This window comes from Panthera onca, chromosome A2 (genome assembly GCF_046562875.1).
Source record: "Panthera onca isolate mPanOnc1 chromosome A2, mPanOnc1 haplotype 2, whole genome shotgun sequence".
Lineage (NCBI taxonomy): Eukaryota > Metazoa > Chordata > Mammalia > Carnivora > Felidae > Panthera > Panthera onca.
In genome coordinates, this window is record NC_138340.1 from 150,098,404 (window position 1) to 150,120,889 (window position 22,486).

General features: G+C 40.2%; 1 protein-coding gene across 8 annotated transcripts in view; it reads left to right on the plus strand.

The window, feature by feature from the left end:
- The first annotated feature begins 701 nt into the window (after positions 1–701).
- CALD1 (caldesmon 1) overlaps positions 702–22,486 on the plus strand; it is a 188,069-nt gene continuing 166,284 nt past the window's right edge. For 3 of the 8 annotated variants that reach the window (XM_060633197.3, XM_078439180.2, XM_078439181.2), the window contains exon 1: positions 702–1,010. The gene's annotated coding sequence lies outside the window, so the exon portion shown is untranslated. Of the gene's footprint in view, positions 1,011–2,264; positions 2,360–13,078; positions 13,199–22,486 lie in introns of all 8 variants that reach the window. The other 5 variants (XM_060633201.3, XM_078439191.2, XM_078439149.2 and 2 more) reach the window with 4 other exon arrangements.

Genomic DNA, 22,486 nt, shown 5'->3' on the forward strand with positions numbered 1-22,486 from the left:
GTCTCTAGCAGTCGCAGAGGAAGTGCTGGGTCTCTTCACGCCCTCTCTGTTGTGCAGAGTTGCCAGCAATGTCTCCCTGTTGCCAAATCTGAGGAGACAAAGGGGAGGTGGAGAGGGGGGTGATATGGAAAACTAGTGAGGATCGCCAAGGCTGTAGGACCCTGCCTAGCTGAGTTTCTGGCACTACACTTATTCTGGAAAACATTACCTACTAAAAAAGACCTAAGGTTTTTTTTTTGTCAGTTGTTTTTATAACACATGTAGACATATTTTTAGGGGGCTGTGCCTCGTTCAGGTTAGAATGTAGTCTGTGCATACAGACCTGGGTCCTGGCCATTGCAGACTTTAAAATTGTAGAACAATTTAATTTCATTTTGTATACATGGCTACTTTTAAGAGAAATATGCTATTAAGGCTCCCTCAATTTAAAAGCCTTCCCCACCCCCACCCCACTAAACATATGGACTGTTAACTTCTTGTTTCATAGACTGCTTTCTTTTTAAAGTTGCGTTTGTGTTCTACAAGACAGCCTCTTTCTCCAAGATTAACATTTCTTATGATTGTTCCTGACAATGGATTCACTTCCAGAGGCCCTGCTAAGGATAACCAAAAAAGGGCATGTAGCTGGCTGGTTTTGGCAGCCTGCGCGCAGTTTCAGAGCTTTTTAGGTCTCGGTTTTTCTGATGAGTGATTTCCTGAGCATGCCTAGGGAATGACAGGCATCTCCACAGGCAGGCTGCATCCACCTCGGCCGGGGTGTCGTCATTGGCTGCCTATTAGAAAAACTACAGGACAATGCATACCACCGACTGCCGACTGTAAACATAGGGGATATGTGTTCACTTAGCATGGACTTCTGGGAGGGGCTAAGGAAGGGCGGTCTGGAGTTTTATTGAATAGAGCAGTGTGTATTAGGCTGCCTGCCTGCCTGCCCTCTTGCTGTGCTCCTGCTAGAGAAATCAGTCCTTCCTTTCCGACTTAGTCCCCAGGAAGAAGTTGCAGCCTGCGAGGTAAGCCACGGAGGGCTTTCTTTTAATCTCTTCCAGAGAGTCTGGGGGCTTTCTCCGGGTTTCAGTCAACATTCCTGCCTAAGGTAGCTGGAGATGCAAGATTGTGAAAGCCAATAAACCATGCAAATTCTCAGAGCCAGACTGGGCTTTGCCGCCCTGCAGATGTTCCCGGAAGACAAACAGGATGAGATTTCAAGTTCTGTTCTTGGAGTTGGGACAGGACGGAGACTTATGCTCGGGGACCACCGGCAACCTTGAGAAGGAAAGCCTTTTGTTTAGGAGTGCAGTGGGGATTCTACCTGATAGCCACAGGGCCAGGGTCAGCAGGCGTGCCGTGCCAGTCTGCCCACACCGGTGGTCTCGCCTGCATCTTTCATTACCAGAGATTTAAAGAGGTTTTGCTTTAGAAACAACAACTTTTTCGGCTAATGAGAAGCCAAAAAGTAAAGGTTCTTAACCAAAGGCATTTACATATTATTCTGCTACCTGTATTTAATTAAGACTGGACTTCTCGAGCTGCAAGGAAATAAGGTCAGAGTTCATGGCAAGAGCATTTAGCACCAGTTGGGTTAATGTAACTGATCTGATATTTGCCAAGACAGGAAGATGCCTACCAAGGTCTGTTTCCTATAAAACCTAATAATGAGAGAATGCGTGTGCTGGTGGGTGTGTTTTTAGAAATCACATTTAACATCCTACCAAACCATTTCTTAACAAATCTTATTTTTCTGTTTGAAAGTGTGCCCCTGACTAGAGAATTTGAAAAGATGCAGTTTACAAGTGCGTTCCAGAAAGGGAGAAGCAGGCTTTCATTTCAAGATAGTCAGACATATTTGGGCATCTTAAACAGTAGTACAAGGCAGCCAGTTGGTAGTAGTCTGGAATTCCTTTTAGAAAGAGCTGATTGTAAAGGGTGGGGGAATTTTTGTGCTATGGTAATACATGGTCAAAAAAAGTGGATGAGAACAAAGTACTTGGTATTCATAGATCCCTTCTGTTAACAGGGCTATGCAGATGGACTTGTAAACTGGAATAGTAAAATCTTTCTCATGTGTTTGGCAAAACCAGGCATGTGTGGCTAGAGCTTGGGGGAGGACTAGGCAGTATGTGGCAAGAAGGGCAAGTCTGATAATTTTTAAATAAAGCTGGATATTAAAGGTTTCTAACTCCAAACAACTGACTCAGTTTGCTTTTATTCTGTCAAGTGAGGTGGCTTTGTGTTGAGATTCATTAATCTTTTCTCTTTGTATTTAGAAGTTTGGGGATAATTTTCTTGAGAATGCCTCTCTCCTCCTAGAAGTGATATATGAGAACAGAGTTCCCTGTGAATTTTCCTGGAACAGTTCTGAGTAAGTGTGGGAGAAAGGGCTGCAAGTGAAAGCTATAGTTTGATTATTGTCCTTCCCTCAAAGAGCTCAAGTTCCAAACTATTTTCACAGCGTTTTTAATGTCAATCAAAATATGGAGAGCAATTTCTTTTTCAACTGTTCTCTAAACCATGTAGGGAATGCAGTTTGGAAGGAAATCTATAATCTTGGGATTTGAGGATAAATTCCATTTTGAAACCAACATTTCCAAATCCCTGAAAGTTCAAACTTTGCTGCCACCGCTCTCTCCTCTCTGCCTTGTGTGCTCCCCATCCCCCAACAACCACAAGAAGGCATTTTTTTTTTAAATAAGTGTTCTACTTTCTATAGTGATGTGATGGAGCAAGGGGATTTGATATTTTACTTTGTATTGAACTTTAGGCGGCTCTTCATGCTACTTTCCTCCAATTGAATATTAGCTAGAATACATCTCCCCAGATGGGGAGGTCAACAGAGCACGATGGAAGTGCAGTGCAAAAAAAATCATTTTAATAAAGAGAAATACAATGGCAGAGGTCTGGAACAAAAAGTCACGAATAAAAAATTGATCTCAGTACAAGGAATGTGCAAGGACTGATCCATAGATAACATGCTGGGTTGTTTCCATTGTTCAAAGCCAATGGAATAAATAGAATAAGTTAAATAATTCAGATTGAAAAATTTCTTTAAATAAATACACAATTCTTGCATTAAGGAGAAGAACCAGGTTTAAACTGAGCATGAAGGATTGAAATGAGATACATTAGAGCATGTCCTGATGGTGAGGCTATGAACAATTCTGATTGGCTTTTGTGAGTAGCCTGAGGATTTCTTGCTCTGTGGTAGATAGTGTAGGCTGGTCCTGAGTCCAGCATGGGTAGTCTCTAGTCTGATAAGCCTAAAATGCACCTCAATCGGCCTTTTCTTTTGTTTTTTAAGTTTATTTATTTGAGAGAGAGAGAGAGAGCACGAGCAGGGAAGGGGCAGAGAGAGAGAATCCCAAGCAGTCTCTGTGCTGTCAGCACAGGGCCTGACATGGGCCTCGATTGCCGGAGCCATAAGATCGTGACCTGAGCCAAAAGCAAGAGGCAGACACTTAACTGACTGAGCCACCCAGGGGTCCTTCAGTAGGCCTTTTCTTAAAAACACATACAATTGTCATGGAGACAACCTCATGATATCTTCCTGATACCATAAGTAGCATGGCTGCTCCTCAGTGATTCTTTAGCAAGACAGAAAAGTGACGTAGAGGCAGGCATGTAAAGGAATTAGCTCAATCCCCATCTGCCTGCAGTCTATCACACGTCTTGGAAATGTGGTGGGGTGAGGCCATGGTGGGGGGACAGGGGAAAATGCTGACCAAGTGGTATGCAAATAGCATGGTAGGCCTGAGGCGGAGGTTAGATGTTGCCAAAGAATTTTCTGACTTTAAAAGAGATATCTGGGTAAATTTTCTCAGAGCCTAAAAATAGAACTATTAGATACTTACCGAAAGGCCTTCATCTATGAAGCTAATCCAAGTTTGTCTTTAGAGAGATGCCCATAAGTTCTGAGTCCTTGGGTAATTTAAGAAGATACTTGCAACTCAGGCTTAACTTGGAAGCACTACCTTGAGAGCTCAGTCCTAGCACTAGTTCCCCTCTCAGATAGCCCAGACCTTTGAGGAAGCCATCAACACTTGACCTCGTGTGTGGAATGGGCATTCTGATGCTTCTCCTACCTCCTATAGTAGTGAAGATGTCCAAATGAGATGAGGCTGTTTACCCCTCTTTTCTGTAGGCCGTCTGCTTCAAACTGTGTGCAATCTGAGGCCTCTAGACATTATGTTCATGTTGACTGGTACCCTCCACTTCTTACCTAGTATCCCTGATTATCTGTTCCTTCCTCAGTACCTTGACTAGTACCTTCTGAATTCTAATTATTTCTAGAACACTGAGCCCAGAGTCCAGGAAATACCGGTGCACTCCAGTGTAGTCTAAATTTTGGCCTTGGTGATCAGTGACCAGGAGAACACAAGTATCAGGAGGCAGAATGAGATGGGTCGTCAGTGATGCGAGGCCCTGTCCAGGAACCGAGAAACCTGAAGATCTACTTGAGTAGAAGACCAGTGACAAGGTGCTGACAACAGAAAGGCCTTAGTAAATGAGGCAGTTTCTCTGCCTCCAGCCAAAAGCATGGAACTAATCCCAGCATGTCAAGCCTGGGCCTCGTAGAGAGGGTGAGGTAATCAGGAGCACCTGGCTGTGGTTCCTGTTGGTATTGAGACCAGACTGCTCCATGGATCTAGCCTCTACTGCTCTGTTTCCCTCAGTCTTTAGTATCCCCAGCTGGCTCTCCGGTGACTGACCCCTGGTGGCCTCCCTAACTTCCCTACCCCCAGTCTTCTATTTCTCCCAACTTCCCTAACTCCTCCCACTCCAGTTCACACAAGTGCTTTTCTGATCCAACACTGACAATTTGTAATGCCCCAGCTTTAGAATGAAGCCCAGAAAACAGCAGAAGGGTCATGATAGGGGAAGACCTCTTCAGGTTTTTTTTGGCAGAGCAGGGAAGAGTTAGAGCAGACAGAGTAGATGTTGGAGCAGTCTCTGTGGAAAAGAGTCACTCTGCTTTTCACCCCCAGACTCACCTTTGGCTGGCAGTGAGTGAGTGTGGGAGGTGGGCAGGAAGGAAAGGATGGCTGTGGGCACGCAAGAGAGGTGAGGGGGTAGGCCTATCATTGTTCTTCCCCGTGTTGTTGCCATGGATACCTTTGAAACTTGATAAAAACTCTAAACCCTCAGGTCCTTTGTGAACCCACCTTTTGTGATTGGCAGGTGAGAAGCCATGAGCCTGGGGTGGTTGGGCTGGGGAGTGAGGTAAGGTCTTGATTTCCATTGGAGACAAGGGTGGATGGGAACGGAGCATGAGTGGAGGTGTCCCTTCCTGTTTCCGAGATTTTTTTCAAGGAAGAAAGGATGGTGTAAATACACAGATACGTAGAAGTAGGTGACTTCATATGGCCTCCATTTCAAAGAAAGGAGATCATCTCTAGAGAAGCAGTTTTACGTAGGGAGCTTGTAGGGGCTGGAGAGGCTGGGAGTATCTCCAGTGAAGTGGGTGCTGAGAGAGCACCAAGAACTTAATAAAAGGAGTGCTAAGCAGCGGTCAAGGAGTAGTTGAAGGAAAATAAATATTTGGGAGGGGGAGGTATTTTAAATGAATTGAGTGTTCTTAGCATTCATTTTAGTACATGGCTTTTCTTTATATATATATCAGTGATGGATAACTTGAAGATAAATTGCTTTTTAATCATTTATTGAAGTTTCTGGCATTGTTTTGTGAATATACGGATGAAAACATTGGCTGTAAGGGACTCATCTTACTTGGAGAGGGGCATATTAAGTACGAATATATAATTAGTTCCTTTCACACCCACCTGTAACATTCCCTCTCTCTTGTCTCAACCTGGGGAACTAGGCGGACATCACCTGTGTGCTAAAGATGGGCAGGACCAGGGCAAAGCCCAAGAGGTCCAGGGACCAGAAGCATCAAGGACATTAGTTCCATGGGGGTGAGGAGGGTCTAAGCCAGAATGGAAATAACGTATAACAAGGGACTAACGTGTGAATCACAGCCCCCTAAGTAAAAGAAAAACAGCAAAAATCAGAAGGCAGGCAGAGGCTTAGAAACAAAGAGCCAGCTTATTAGCAAGGCAGTGTGCAGACCAGTACAGTAACATGGGCGAGAACACCTGGCACTGTGCTCAGAACAAACAGAATCTATGTTAATAGGCTTCGGTAGCTCAAGGGAAGGGACAAGACTGTAAGATGCATATGTCATAATAAAGGGATGGGATCGCAAGGAAATCCAAGAACAGAAGCCACCGTAGGACTGGGGTTCAAAGATGGGGTTTAAATCAAGGTGGGTCAAAGTATCTCAGCAGAGGTCTCTGTGCTTCTATTAATGTCACTCAGCTGCAGCACACGTGGCTGCTTCTTCCTGTTGTTCTACAGACTAGAAAATTCCTTCTGTGCTTCCTGATCAGATTCTGAGAGAGGAGTCCTGAGTGGTTCAGCTGATAACTATTGTCTTTGGCAAATCCCTTAGCAGGAGGAGGTATCAGAGGTTCCTGGCATGCTTATGGATGAATTCCCAGTGGGTCTGGAGCAGTAGTCACTGCCACCCCTGGGGAAAATAAAAAGATCAGTGGGCAGTTTTACTTAGAAGAGAAAGTTAGGCATGGAAGGCAAATTAGCTTGAATGTCCAACAGCTACCAGTGAAGGTCATTCTAATTTTTATGTGACTGAATTCCTGGAGAGGCAAACACTCAGTGTCAGGGTCATGCAGTATTTGATGACCACTTTGGCATTGTCCAATGAACCAATCTTAAGGGAGGTTAGCTTGGAAGCTTGCACCGCTAATAATTGAAAAAATAAGAATTACCCATTTGAGAAAGATTCTAAAGAAAAACACTTGAGTGTTTTTGTTGGCATGAAACTTCGTATGAGTCATAGGTGTGCTATGGCTCCCCCCCCCCCCAACTAAGGCAATCTTTAAAATTCAATAAATAATGACTTAATAATTGTCATAAATAAAAAACTACCTCTCAATGTAAATGACAGTATTTCATAAGCTTAATGCATAAAAGCGTACTCAATCAGTGGAAGTTTCAGTTCTAAGCAGTGTTTATAGTGTAATCTTTCATTCACCGAACACCTGTCTTGATGGCTGTCACAGGAAGTAAAACAAAACAAAACAAAACAAAACAATGTGCTCTACTCTTGGCTTGTTCCTCAGAGAAGCATTCCCAAATATGTATCCTGGAATGAGTGTCAGAGGCGGTCCAGGAGGGTCAGGAGAACAGAATATGAGGAACAGATAAGGGATCTGGAACTGTTAATCCCAAAGGAAGGAAAATTAGGGGCCACATGGATGTCTTCAAATATTTGGAGTACTTTCATATGGAGAGGGGAGAAGGCATTTGTGATTATCAAGACAGCAGAACTGAATATACGTACCTTGTATTTTTAAAGCTGGGCAGGGTCTTAGGAGGCATTTAGCCAGGGGGTACAGATAATTTTTCATCTGTTTGCCAGCTCGAAGCAATTGGTAGGGATCATCTGGGTCAGTGTATTGAGAAGGGTTCTGAGGCTGAGTCCTAGGCTTACTGGAGGCCACAGATGCTGTCATTGACAGTGATGTCTGTTGTGGAAGAAAAGGGACATTACTACTCAGGTACCGTGTATTTCACATCATTGATGTGGCCCGTAGGTTCCTAACCTCTGCACTTTAGATCCCTGGGAGGCCACAAAATTATTGCAAGAGGTTAACAAATCCATATATGCAGCAAATGTTTTTGACAAACTGAGTAAATAATACATCTTACACACTATGTGTTACTGTTTTTCTAATTACATTGATGCATTATGAAGATAAAATGTTAATTTACTTAAAATAGTTATTGAATTCATAGTAGCTTTTGGTATTGTATTTTCTCCTCAGCTAGTGAACTTAAAACATACATTATGTGGAAGTTGGGACAAGAAATTTATGGTTTTAAGAAGAAATGCTTGGAAAAAAAAAGAGCCAGTGACTTTTCATTTTGCAGATGAGGAACTAAAGCCTAACCATACCAAGTAAAATTATACATGTATTTGTAAGTTTCTTTGATTAATGTCAGTAAGATTTATAGGGGCAGGAACATCTTTTTATTATTATTATTATTAATATATACCCAGTTCCTGGCACATCACAGAGGTCCAGTATCTGTTGAATGAAAGAACAAACCAAATGACTTGACCAAGATCTCCCAGTTAATTAGTGGCAGACACACAGCTTCTAAGTCCCAGGCTGTTAACAATTTCAGTCTAATGGATTGCTTCCCCTGAAAGAAGCAAGAGAGAATGTCCCGTTATAAACAGTCCATGGATTTGGATTATACATTACAGCCCGTTTTGCCTATAATCAATAGTCCAGTAGATCTTAACCAGTGTCTTAATCAGGATCAACTGTAGGGCTTTTCAAAAACATATATCCCTGAGTACCATCCCCTGGAGATTGTGATCAGTAGGTCTAGAGCAAGGTCCAGCATCTGTAGTTTGTAAAAACTCTCTGGTGATTCTGCTAAAATCCCTGGCTCAGAAACAGTTCTGTACATCTATGCTTAAAATAATTTATAGTAGATGTATGGAGTAACTTATTCCTCAGAAGCCTAGTTGTTTAGTTTTGTGTAATTTCTTTCTGAAAGTTACAGCGTTATATTCCAAATAATCAGTTTTCCCAAAGAGTCTCTTCGGAAGAGCTAGAATATTTGTCTGAAAATTCCTCCAGCTTCCCATATTCTTGGTTTGGGCACAGAGCTATCAACCCTGTAAGGTCAAGTTTTCTGATGAGATTTCCAGTGTTTGCTTTTGTAAAGCATTGGAAATGTGGCAAGAATAAAATTTCTCATGGTATTTCCACTTCCTGTTCCAGCCACCATTACTAAGTGAAATTTAGGATTTGGGGGAGGGGTGAATTGAGAAAAAATTTTCTCTTTACGTATTTCTGTCCTTAGGATGTTTGTTTAGATTACTTTAGATATTTAACTTACCAGGAAAAACAGAAGATGTTTTTCTCTGTCCTCAGCCTTGTGGTGAGGAATGTACAAATCCTGAGCGGAAGGGGGAAGAAGCTTCCTCCACCCTCCCCCTGCATCTCCTCTGAGGCCAGGGCCATCATAGTCTCTGGTTTAGGCGCTTCTGTGGATGGGCCTTTCAGAAGCATCTAAGCCCTAAGAGACAAGAGGCCTCAGGCAAATGCTTTTGCAGAACTGAAAATCCATCTCTAGGGTCAATAGGCAGGAATTACATCCTGAAGGTGTAACTTGTGCAGAAGAATCTACCGTATTCAGAGCACCAAGGACATAAATTATATTCACTGAGGATTATAGAGCTAAAAGTATCTCTGCGTGAGTAACCTGGTCCAATAAGAATGCCAGAATTGCTACTGTGTTTGTACCGATGCAGTTAGGTTTATAGAGCAGTGCTTCCACTGTGTACATGAAGGCAGGGCTTGCTGGAGAAGAGCAAGGAATTTGATTAGGATCCACACGCATAATGACACCACACTGACTCAGTCTCATTTCCCTCTGACACTGTTCCCCCTCTCCATGCTCCCTAAACAGTAGTATGGGAAACCAGCTCATACTAGTTCCCAAAAGCCAATTGTTAAATTTTCAAGATTTTGAGACCCAGCTGTTAAACATAGTCATTATTAAAAATTAAATTCGATAAACTTATAATTAAATTATATTAAAAACCAAGGTAATAAATACTCAAAACTCATTCCTCCCTAATTATTTTCTTATGTTTTATTATTATCTGTGATCTGGAAGTTAGTTACATTTATTGTATCTGTATGATGGAAAAACACCACTGAAATTAGCAAATGCTACAAATCAGACTCCCCTGCTCTCCCTTAACCTCCCAGAGTTTGTTGCGAAACATTTACTACTAATTCACCTAAGGTATCAAGTAGATAAAATTAGCCTCTGCACAGGAGAGCCAGTCAGAATACCTCTTTTACTTTGTTGCATGCAGATTCATAATGTATGCTTATGATTGCATATTTATTTGTCTGTTGATCATTTCTTATGCTCTAGAACATAAGCACCATGAATCAGGACTTTGGGTTTTTCAGTGCTGTGACTTGAAACTAAAAAAAGTGCCTCACCCCACACACAGAAGAGAGTTAATGAGTAAAGGAATAAATGTCTATAATTTCTTCTTGATAAAGCAAGCTGAAGCCAGTATTCACATTTGAACTCATTGATTCCTTTCTAATTATGTTATTACTGAATGCCTAGAACAGTGCCTGGCACATGCTAGGTAGCATATAGATGTTTGTTAGATAAAAATCAAACAATTAATCTCCATACAACAACCAAATTTACAGGTAAGGAACCTAAGTTACAATTAGGTTAAGTAACATGTCTAAGCACACGGCTAGTAAGTGACAGAGCCAGGATTCAAACCTGGATAATCTGGCTCCATAGTCCACAATGCTGTGCTGCCTGTTGCTAATTACTCCAACAATGGAGACCCCTGGTTTGTGTATGGCCCCAAAGGTGTGACCTATTTGAGAACAAACTTTGGAATCCAGATGACTTAAGTTTATAGCTCAAATTTACTGTTTTCTAGCCTGTTTCTTCACCTATAGGAAGGGGATAATTATTCCTCCAATTATAAGGATTAGAAATTATATCTCTAAACTGCTTTGCACATGTGGGCACTAAATTAAAAATCATCAGCTATCGGCTCTGACTTCCTGTGAGTCTATCTATAGGGATGGACTCCCACTGGTTCCCATACCCCAAGCCACACACTCCCAGGTTGGCTACTCCATGGCCATTGTGTCAGTGGAGCAGAAGGAGCCAACTTCTTTCATGTCAGGTTCTCCATTGGGTACGACCAGGACCAGTAGATATCAGTTGTAGGAAACCCTGTTTCCGGTCAGCATAAGCACTTTCTAACCAGTTCTGTCTGTCTTTGGAGCTTGCACAGCCCTACTCTGCAGAAGCAGACAACGTCCACCACTCCTTTCAGCCACAAAGTTTTCTTCCCTACCCTTATCATTGGATGTGTGTTGCTTTTAATATCCTAAATCATATTTATCTAGTATGGCTAATGGGGTTTATTATTCCTGAGGCTGGATGGGGTAGTGGGTTCTAGTTAAGTTTGTTTTGTTTAATTTTTTTAATGTTTATTTATTTTTGACAGAGAAGGAGAGACAGAGTGCAAATGGGGGAGGGCAGAGAGAGAGGGAGACACAGAATCCAAAGCAGGCTCCAGGCTCTGATCTGTAAGCACAGAGCCCAAGACAGGGCCCAAACCCACGAGCCATGAGATCATGACTTAAGCCGGAGACTGACACTTAACTGACTGAGCCACCCAGGCGCCCCTAGTTAAGTTTTTGACCTGGAATGAGAGAGGGAGGAAAGAGGAGAGAATGGGAGAGACAGAGAAGAGACAATTAAGACTTATCTGGAGAAAAATACTGAATTTGGGAGGGACAGTGAATAAAAATGGATGATGGATAGTTATCACTAGCCCTTATAGGTTAGAGATGGTTAAGAAGATAAGCTAGTTCATTCAAATATCTTGCTGGCACACTTAGTATGTGACAGGCACTTCTAGTTGAAGGTAACCACCTCAGGGCAGTAAAATAAAGAACTTGCCCAAAGTCACACAGCTGGCAAATGGCAGAGCCAGATTCAGTGCCACTCCCTGAGTCCAACCCTTTCCATTTCCTTACAGCTGTCTGTTTTGTGTCTTTCCTCAGGAATACGATGGAAACCAGAGCAGGAGGTTTCCATAACCAATCATTATAATTTGTCAGAGAGCCACACTGCTGTTCAAATAGACAAGCACATTGTCATTCCCTGCCATATAAGGAAGCAGGGCTAAACACCATTTCTTTCACTACTGACTCAAGAGGTAATTCAAGTGAGAGACAGGATGAGAATCTAGGCCTATTACAGTTAAAAAAAAAAAAAAAAAAGCCTGCAGGAATACTTTTGTATTTTTCTTTCCTGGTAGCAGAGATAGTTTGACAAGCAGTTACACCCTTTTCCCCGATTCAGGGGAAATATTCTGGAATTATGTACTGAAAGATGAAACTCTTTATTCAAATACATGAGTCATTTTAGTCTTTTATTATGTCAAAGTTAGAGATTCAAAAGGCCAAGACCGAGCTGGTTCTGTGAGGATCAGGTGGGAAGTCAGGGACTGTACCTCTCTGCACAGGTTGACTCAGGAGGTTAGAGTCCACTCACTTGGCCAGCCGTTTCAGATGTAGTATTTATTAATAAGTCTCCACATGTAAGTTTTATCTTCCTGCCTCAAACTCAGAATATCAGCGTGACCACTCTTTGCCTTAACAATCAGTCATAATGGGGATTTCAGAACACAAGCTCTATAACCAACTTCATGGAGGGAGAAACTGAGGCATGAGCAATTGAAATTATTTCCTAAGGACCAACCAGTCCAGTCTTGCCACAGGGAGTGCCCTTTCTTTTAGATAACTCAGAGAAGCACTGCTTAGTCTTCTCAGGGAAAGGAAGGCCCTATAAAAAGTCTGGTCAACTTTTCCTCGCTCCCACCTTTGACCAGACTGCCTCTGAGGCATTAGTTCCCTGGGGCTGCTGTAACAAAGCACCACAAACCAGATGGTTTCAACAACAAAACTTTCTTGTCTCGCAGTTGCAGAGGGCTGAATTCCAATCTCAAGGTGTCAGCAGCATCAGTCCTTCTCAGAGCTCTGAGGGGAGGATCTGTTCCAGGCTTCTCTCCTTGGCTTATAGATTGCCATCTTCACGTTCATACAGCATTCTTGCTGCACATGTATCTGTGCCAAAATTTCCTCTTCTCAAAAGACACCAGCCATGTTGGATTAGGGCCTCTTCTAATGACCTCATTTTAACTCGATTACCTCTGTGAAGACCCTATCTCCACATAAGGTCACAATCTGAGGGTTAGGGCTTCAACATGACAATTTTGAGAGTGGCACAATTTAACCCATAATATGCTCCAGTTCAAAATGGTGGTAGAAATCCATACAACGTATTTTCTGAACCTCTAAATGTCAAAGGCCCTATTGCTGGTGGTATTCCATCTTCCCTCTGGGTCTAGGAGTTGCTTAGCTAGAAATCACTTGGCCTTTTGAACTTGCTCTTGACATTTACTTACTGGCTTTTGCAGTACAAAATTCTGATGCAGTAAAAAGTCAAAAGAGGTCTCTGAAATGACGCACTGAAATGCTGCTTCACATACTGTGGCCTATCTGTGGAAGCCTGTGAAACCACGGTGGCAGACAGTCTGGTATGCAACCATCAGAAGTCGGGGAGGGGGCTTGGTGGTGGGAAAGCTTGGCCGAGGCAGCCTGTGAGTCTGAGAGGCAGAGCCCTAGCCGGATGTCAGCAGCTTTGGAGCAGCCGACTGGGAGGCAGCAACAGACAGACTTTTTGTGTGCCTGCGCAGGGTGGAAAGCAAGGATGGCCATTTTCCGTCATTTTTATACATGCTGCTCGTAACCACGAATCTCCATATACGAGAGAAAATATTAGTAGCCTGCACATATTTATGCTCTGAATCATTTGTCTTTTGTCTTTGTTTTCTTTTGTCTCTTCTGCATTTATCCTGAAGTTTTTATATACTTTTCCTCTCAACATTCTCCCTAACTTTATCTGTGTTTGGCATAGTTGATTACAAATTGCCAATGCATTATACCTTGTCTCCTAATGCCTTTTTTCTTTAGCCATTGTTTCTCTTCACCCCTTTTTAAAAGCTCTTCGTGGTTCCATTTCCTAGTTTCAGTCTTACTTATGGCTACACCCTGTCTTAGGCCAGAGGTGGCGGATAAGAGGGTGACGGTGCCATTTATTATCCAATCCAGACCAGGACATTTCCTATAGGGAAAGGAGGAGCTATTAATAATTTCCTTACAATAACAGTCTGAAGTGGAGACTCCCAGGCAAACTCAGATGGACAGTTATCCTATCTATGGTGTAGTTTTCTGACTCTACAGACCTCATTTGACCTAGCAACCACTCCTTCTGTTTCTGTACCCCAAAAAAAAAAAAAATTGTGTTCCGATTCTCATTTTTATTTCCACCCAAAAAAACTCAATGTGTGGTTCTATTTTTCCTTATCACCTCTTCTCTTCCCTCTGGGTCAGAGTTCTTCTTCTCCCTCTATCTCTTTTGTTTTGGTGCAATCTTGACTGCCTCTCAGGGAGGCCACTCTGTCTGCCATTATACATGCAGGACAGATTTCCTGCATGTCTGAACACGTACACAAGCAACCACCACCACCATCAAATGTTACAATCTGCTTTGGGTCTCAGATGAGCCCTTATTGGACTGTCCACCACTTCAGCACCTTTGCCCAGAGACTAGCACAATCTCTACACCATGTAAGCAGCTGGGTCTAGAATTGTTATGTAGATATGTTATGTGTACGTGTCTGGAATCTTACAGGATATGTTTTTGATATGTGTGCGTGTATACAATTAGAGTTACAAAATTTATGGCCTGAAAAATGAAGAGAAAATGAGAATCAAAGCTGTTTGTTTCCTCCATTATGCCTTCAGTAATTTGGGGTATTTTCACTTCTAAAATATTACGTACCAAAGGCCCAGCAATGCTGCTGTAGGTTTAACATCTGTAGAAATAAACTTCAAGGCAAAAAGATAGAATAAACATTGACTTAAGTCCCTTTCAAGTGTAGTTCTTTTTATGTTTCAATCACGTGCAGCTTATGGTTCATTCTGAAAGATCACTTCAATTATCAATTTAGGTCATGCGAGGAAGGCCTGAAACTCCTCAATTCTAAAATGAGAAAGGCAGAACATTCGCCTCTTGCAAATTACTGGAAACCAATCCATAGATAACCTGAAAAACTTGCCAGTTGTAGCACTATGTCAGCTGGAAAAAGCTATTCTCCTTTTAATCTACTTAACTTTCTTTTAATCTTCTTACTTTCTTTCTTCTTACTTTCTATTTGACCATAATTTTCTTTCCCTCTTAAAAATTAATGAATGAGGGGAAAAAACAATGAAAGAAGATACTTTATGGAAGGAAGTGAGGGTTTTATTAAAGCTTTCTCCTTCCTTCCTTCTGACCCTCCTCCTCTGTCCCTCCCCTCCTTTGTCATCCTTCTCTTTTCTTCTTCTCCTTCCCCTCTTCCTCCTTCTCCTTCTTCTTCTATTTTTTGTTTCTTCTCCTGTTGGGATTTATACATTTGGAAATGTTCTGCTGTTGGCAGCCATATGCTTTAGCCATGATGGCCTCATGCCTCTGTTGCTTAGATAGATCCTTTTAAAAAGGCTTGAAAAGATAAGACAAGGAAAAATCAGAATGCTTCAGCCACATTCTGCAGGGTAGGTATATAGTTACACTAGTGGTGGAATGGAAATATATACCCAAGGAGCTCCCTATCGCCCTAAAACTGGACAGATGGTTATAGCAGCCAAGAGCTCTCTATCGCCCTAAAACTGGACAGAGTGATTATATCAGCCAGCCTGGAACTGCGGACCCACCTGTGTTTGAGGAAATGAGAAGTGTGGGAGGTTAAGACTTTGTTTTAACTTTCATGCTTTTCCATATTTCTGTTCTTAGATATGCTGTTAAAATAAAACAATCACTCTTTCTACTGGGAGTAGTTTTTAGCTCGCTGGTTCTTTTTCCTGAGAGTATTCACAATAAGGTTTAAGTTTTTGAATCTTGGCTCTTATATTTTGTGGGGCCTCAGATTCCAGGTGGTGGTCTGATAGAAAAGTGGCCCCAGTTTCTGGCTCATGTCCACAGCTGATAGTCTGCATGACTTTGAACAGACTCCTTGTGCCTCCAGCTTCCCAATTATAAACGGACAATGGCCTTTTCCCTTCTCTCTAACACCCAGCTAGGGAGCAATGAGACCTTTAATGTAAAGGCATTTTAGGTAGCCAGAGATCTTTAATGCATGGTTTTCTTTTATTTTTCCTTTGAAATATGAAGGCTTTTGCTAGTTGGGATTTTTTGGAAGATGTAAGTCATCTATTCATACAGGAAACTCTCTAGATTCAAAGTTTAGAATTTGAGATTTCCAAAAATTACTCTTTCTGGGGCTGCCCCGTCCCTAATTTCAGCCTTTCCTTCTTTCCTTGTTTTTAGCTCTGGGGGCAAGCATATTCCTTCCCATCCTCACCTTTACAAGCTGTATTGACAATTACCTTGTTTGAGACAGTCTGAAACCCCAAGGTGGTAAAAAAGATCTTTAAGACAGGTTACCATTCAATTTGAGCTTTTTCTCCAGTATAGTCAGAAAAATTTTTTTACAAGCTTTATCTAAAACCTAAGGATCTTGTCACTCTCAGATTTATTAAAATTGTCTTTCATCAGCATTTATATTTCTAACACGAGATCACTTATATGAAAGTGCTGTGCTTTGTAACGTCTATGATTATAATATCTATAGCCATATACATTAAAGTTTAAAAATGCTCTAGAAAACTAAAAGGAAGAGTAGAAGAAAAGCGTATTTGATCCTAGCAAGTGTGCTCGGGACCAAGCTTGCACAAGCAGTCATACGGGTGGGTCAAATTGTATATTTTTATTATTTTTACAATAAAATTTTATTTTAGAATAGATTTTGGACTTACGGAAGTGTTGCAAGAATATTAGAGTTCTGGTATGCCCACACCCAGTTTCCTAAATTGTTAATGTTACTATGCACATTTGTCACAACTAATGAAACAATATCGATGGCATTATTAACACAACTCCATACTTTATTTGGATTGCCTTAAGCTTTCCCTGATGTGCTTTACTTTTTTAAGTCCCTTAAAGCAGAATAATGTTTAATAGGTAAAAATGTAATACGTACTTTATGAAGATCTTGGTGGAACTCCTAATACTTCAGTGAAAATTGCATAAACAAGCTCTTTTCTGGAACATATGCCATCCGGACCAGCAATCTCCTGAGGACTTTCCACCTGAAATACCCTGGGCCTCTTCTGGTCTCTGGTTTGTTTCCCTTGAGACCATTAGCAGATTCCTCAGCCTGCTCCACACTGATGCCAGATGTTGGAACCCTGTTGCTTCTGTCACTGAAGCTGGCCATCCCAAACAGATGGTAATATCTAGCAGCACCTACAACTGCCACTCCATGCTTCTGTTTTAGACAGAAGCATTAACGTGAAAGGGTTTGCCTGGCTGTTGAATTGCTGAAACTCTGCTCTTAAGTTGCACCATACCACAGTTACTTGTAAGAGCTTAGACACTAACGAAGGAAAAAAAGAGACCTTATCCATGTTCCCCCAAATCTTGAAGTCTATACATTTTGGCAATTTAAAAATATCACACAGTTTATGAAAAATATCTATTACTAAAATATAAATTATGGAGGGGCTTGCTTTATAGAAATCATCTCAATAATAAACAGCCTCCCGTATTCTAAGCTTCCAAACTTTCTTTGAAATATGAGTTAGCAGCAGATAATAGCAGAAAGAATCCGTTAAATTCAGTTTATGCCTTTGAGCAACTTGATGACGTCAGGCAGGTGACTCAGCCTTCTGAGACATCAGTTCTTATAATAAAGCGGTTGAACTAAATATGGTTTCTCCTAGCTCTATTGTTGTTTGGATTTGTGGCTTTATAACTTTCTCTTATTAGGGTCATTATTGTCTTTTCTATCACGGTTACTTCCTTAATGTCGTCCTTTACTAGCAAACCACTTGTTGGAGTGGGGAGCTAAATTTAGTTCAAATAGTAATTACAAATGAGTTGCCTTCAAAGAAACCAGTTTTTTGATTCATTATAGTTATTTTGTTTTTAAAGTTCCTTTGTGTAGAGATATAACACATACAATGAAATAAATAAAAATGAAAATATATAATGATGAGGAAATGTTGGTACCTTTCTTGGTATCTTCATATAAAAATAATTGGAGGAATTTATTTATCAATGAATGAAACTAATATTGTTGACTCAAAGGTAGTTCTTAACAGCTTCTAAAAGCACAACAATATCAGCACTTTGAGTTGATTACCTAAGAATAAATAAAACTTCTAAGACACACTTTAATAAAATGAGTGATTGGATCAACGCTCAAATAGGAAGACATCAAAGTCAAGAAAGAGAGTAAGAGCTCAAGACTTGGGGTGGAAATGGTTACTAGATTTAGCCATCTGCTTTGGTCTTTCCTGTTCCACATGTAGCTATATAGTTTACATAAAAATATCTCTCCAGAGGATCAGAAAGAACAGATTTATGGAACCAGATGTGAGTTAGCATTTCTACAGGTGTGGCTTGGCAGCTGAAAGAACATGTTGTACCAGGGATGGAGTTTCTTACTATGTAATCAATATAAATTACCGCTAGACTTTTATAGAGGTTGATAAAGCAAGTATGTGTCATTTGGATAGGCCTTCTGGTATATAAAGAGAACCTGCTTCACTTGGTACACAACGTGAAAAAATGCACCATTTAGTATTTATAAAGGACTTGGTAGCAAATACCATCACAGTGATCAGACAAAGTCATTCCAGTTTGCACACAGAGGAAATAGCTGGTGAATAATGAAAATGGTGTTTATGTTTTTCTTCATCAAGAAAGACAAGGAACAGTTCATAAATATTTATAAAAGCTCTCAGCATCTGATAGGAAAGGGCCAAAAGATGAAAATGAATAGAAGACTGGGGAAAAAACAGAATGCAAGAGAAAAGATGAAAAAAAGTGGAATTAGTTAAACTAAAGAGGTGAATATCCTGTTTAAATGGTACAGAAAGTCAGGGCCATAAAAAGATTAATTTGGTAAAATGTTGATAATTTTTAAAAGTTTCTGAATCTATTAATTTCCAAGGACGTTATGTCAGTATCTCCTGTAAACATTGTGAAATGTAAACATTTCTTCTTAGAAAATTTGTCATTATCGCTGTTAAAATTAGTCACATGTTTCAAGGCTATGTTGTTTGATACATATAAGTTCATGATTTTTTTAATCTTCCTGGTGAAGTATTCTTTTCATCAATTCACCTTAAATTCTATTTTGTCTTCTATTAATATACATTGCTTGCTACTACATCTTTCTATGTTACTTATTAAACTTTATAAATTTTAAAACTTTCATTTTCAATATTTCTGTGTAATTATTATAAAGGATATATTTCATAAATAGCATATATACAATTATAAATATAATTCTTAGAGATTTTTATCATTTGCTATATGAGATAAATCCATTATATTTATTACGATTAATGATATATAGGCTGTCCAAAAAGTCTGAAAACATAGCATAAACCTAACTTTAAACAATGTTAGTTACATTTTCAAATAATTTGCTCAGTATATTTTTATTCAAGCTTCAGACAGCAAGTTTCAAGCAGTTGTTCCAATTATTAATTTTTAAAAACACAATGAAAATACTGTTGTCCCTGGCTTTCCAGAATTTTTAGCTCCTATGTAGTGTATTTATTATACAAGACGTATTGAACATATTATTTGAAAATGTAAATAACCTGCAGCATAAAAGTGATAAATCTTTTTTTTTTAAGTGATAAATCTTTATCTCCAGTTGTAGGAGGTTAACAAGTAATGTCTACCATTAATAAAGCCACTGTAATCAAGGCAGTTTGACATTGGTATAAGAATAGACAAATAGATCTGCGAGACAGAAGGGAAACTACAGAAATAGACACCATATTCCTCACCCTTCCAACATTGTTATGGCTGTGTAAATATTGCTTCTACCTGACCAAATAGTATACTATAATTACATTTAATTTCTCAGACTACTCTCTTTCCCCTCCTCCTATCGTGATATAATAATTACTCTATTTCTTTTACCTGCTTAGGTTTCTATCACTAATGTGAATGTCAAGGCCTTTTCTATACAATCAGATACATCAGATGTTTGTCATTTTTTTTTTTTTTTTTTTTTTTTTTTTTTTTTTTTTTATTGAAAGATACCCTTCCTGGGGCGCCTGGGTGGCTCAGTCGGTTAAGCGTCCGACTTCGGCTCAGGTCACGATCTTGCGGTCCGCGAGTTCGAGCCCCGCGTCGGGCTCTGGGCTGATGGCTCAGAGCCTGGAGCTTGCTTCCGATTCTGTGTCTCCCTCTCTCTCTGCCCCTCCCCCGTTCATGCTGTGTCTCTCTCTGTCTCAAAAATAAATAAACGTTTAAAAAAAAAAAAAAAAAAGAAAGATACCCTTCCTGAAAACATCTTGGAATTTTCTAGATTTGTTGCACAGCTAGTTGTTCTCAATCTTTATTTCACAGTCATCTTAAGAATTTCCTTCCTAGGATTGAAAGGAATTTCCTTTGCATGTGGGCTGAAATTTGAATCCTCTGCTTCCTAGATCCCATTCTTCCTCTTTCTTTATTTCCTTGTTTTGATGAAGAAAAGCATCTGGGAGCTTCCTGCACGTGGGTGCAGAGGAGACACAGTTTTGTAAGCATCTTCAGTTTATCTTATACTTGACTGATTATTAGGTTGAGCATAGAATTCTAGGCTGGAAATCATTTTCCCTAAAACTTCTGAAAGTATGCCTGGATTGTCTTCTGAGAAATCGTCAGTGTTCATCTTAGCAAGTCTGATGCCATTTTGATTCCCAAATATTTATATGCTGGCAGATTTTTTTTTCTCTGTGGAAGTATTTAGGATCTTCTTTTTATTTTCAGTATTCTGAATTTTCATGACATGGGCCCTAGTGTCATTCAGATTTGTATTCATTCTCATGAACACTTAGTGGGCCCATTCAATCTAGAAAAATACATCTTTTAATTATGGGAAGTTTTCTTATGTCATTTTGGTGATAATTCCGTCTCACCATTTTCCATGTTTCTCTTTCTCTTCTGGGTCTCCTAAATTGATCCTCTGGTTTCATATTTTCTCAAATATTTTCTACTTTTCTATATCTTCATTTAATAACTGGGAAATTTCCTTAATTTTGGCTTTATATTCACTGCATTAAGCCACAATAATTTGAATTCCCAAGAGTTCTTTTGTTGTCATTTTAAATGTTTCTTTTATGATATTCTGATCGTTTTTTAGAAATACAGTAGCTCTTGGGGCGCCTGGGTGGCTCAGTTAGTTGAGCATCCGACTTTGGCTCAGGTCATGATCTCACAGCCCATGAGTTTGAGCCCTGTGTGGGGCTCTGTGCTGACAGCTCAGAGCCTGGAGCCTGCTTCGGATTCTGTGTCTCCCTCTCTCTACCTCTTCCCTAGTTCATACTCTGTCTGTCTGTCTCTCTTTCAAAGATAAATAAATGTTAAAAAAAATAAAAATGAAAGAAAGAAATACCATAGCTATCTATGGGGCACGTGGGTGGCTCAGTCAGTTGAGTGGCTTACTTTGGCTCACGGTTTGTGAGTTTAAGCCCTGTGTCGGGCTCTGTGCTGACAGCTCAGAGCCTGGAGCCTGCTTCGGATTCTGTCTCCCTCTCTCTGCCCTTCCCCTGCTCATGCTCTCTCTCAAAAATAAATAAACATTAAAAAATTAAAAAAAAAAAAAGAAATACAATATCTCTCTTATTTCTCTTTTTAAAAATGTTTATTTATGTATTTTGAGAGAGAGTGCCAAGGAGGGGCAGAGAGAGAGAGAGAGAGAGAGAGAGAGAGAGAGAGAGAGAGCAAGCACATCCAAGCAGGCTCCATGCTGTCAGTGCAGAGCTTGACTTGGGACTTGAACTTACAACCCATGAGGTCATTGACCTGAGCTGAAATCAAGAGTCAGATGCTTAACCAACTGAGCAAACCCAGCTGCCCTACTTATTTCTCTTATCTCCTTCCCTTATCTCTTATTTCCTTGCAAACATCACTTATACTTTGTTTCCTCTCTGTTCCTATTTTCTGTTGTTCCGTCTTTCCTTCTTGTCCCAGATCCGTATCTGGCTTTCCTTCTTTTCTGTGATTCCTGGCTGGCTGTCTGTATATGGGACAGAGGCAATAAAAAAATTGACTGGATCCCATTCCCTCACACAGAAAGGGACTATCCCCCCTTCAGCTCAGAGTTTACCCCTTGCTGATAGATTGCTTCCCCATTAGTAATTTACCATGGGTAGAATATTTCTATTCCTGTTTATAAATGGAACACCACCTGCCTAGCTCTTGGCTTTATGCAGGAGCCCAGTTAGTTTTGTGCGATGTTACTAATGAATGCTTCCACGTGTTTAACTCAGACTAACTTCTCTGTCTTTGAATTTCCTTGGTATTTTGTAACCTGAAGATGTTTCTGTCTTGTTTTCAAGCTCATCTAAGTATTTCTAAATGGTTTTCCTATTTTTTCCTGCAACATTATATATCTTTGAAGCAAAGTAAGAACACTTCTTGCATCTGCTTGGTTTAGCATGTTAAACAAAAATCTAAAGCAATTGACTTAAAATTCTTATCTCTTAGAGCACAGAGTACATTATAACATTATAATGACTGTTTGCTTGTGTATTTGTTATCAATTCTTAGCCATCAGTTTTATCCATAAAAATCATTCCCATTAGAATTTTTATAGTATTTATTTTTCTCTGTATGTCAATTTGGTTTATTCACTAGACAAATTGGTAATTTTGGGATGTTAGCCAAAGGGGAAATTTTTTTCTGGTAGTTTTAGTCTTGTTTGTTGATTTTTAAA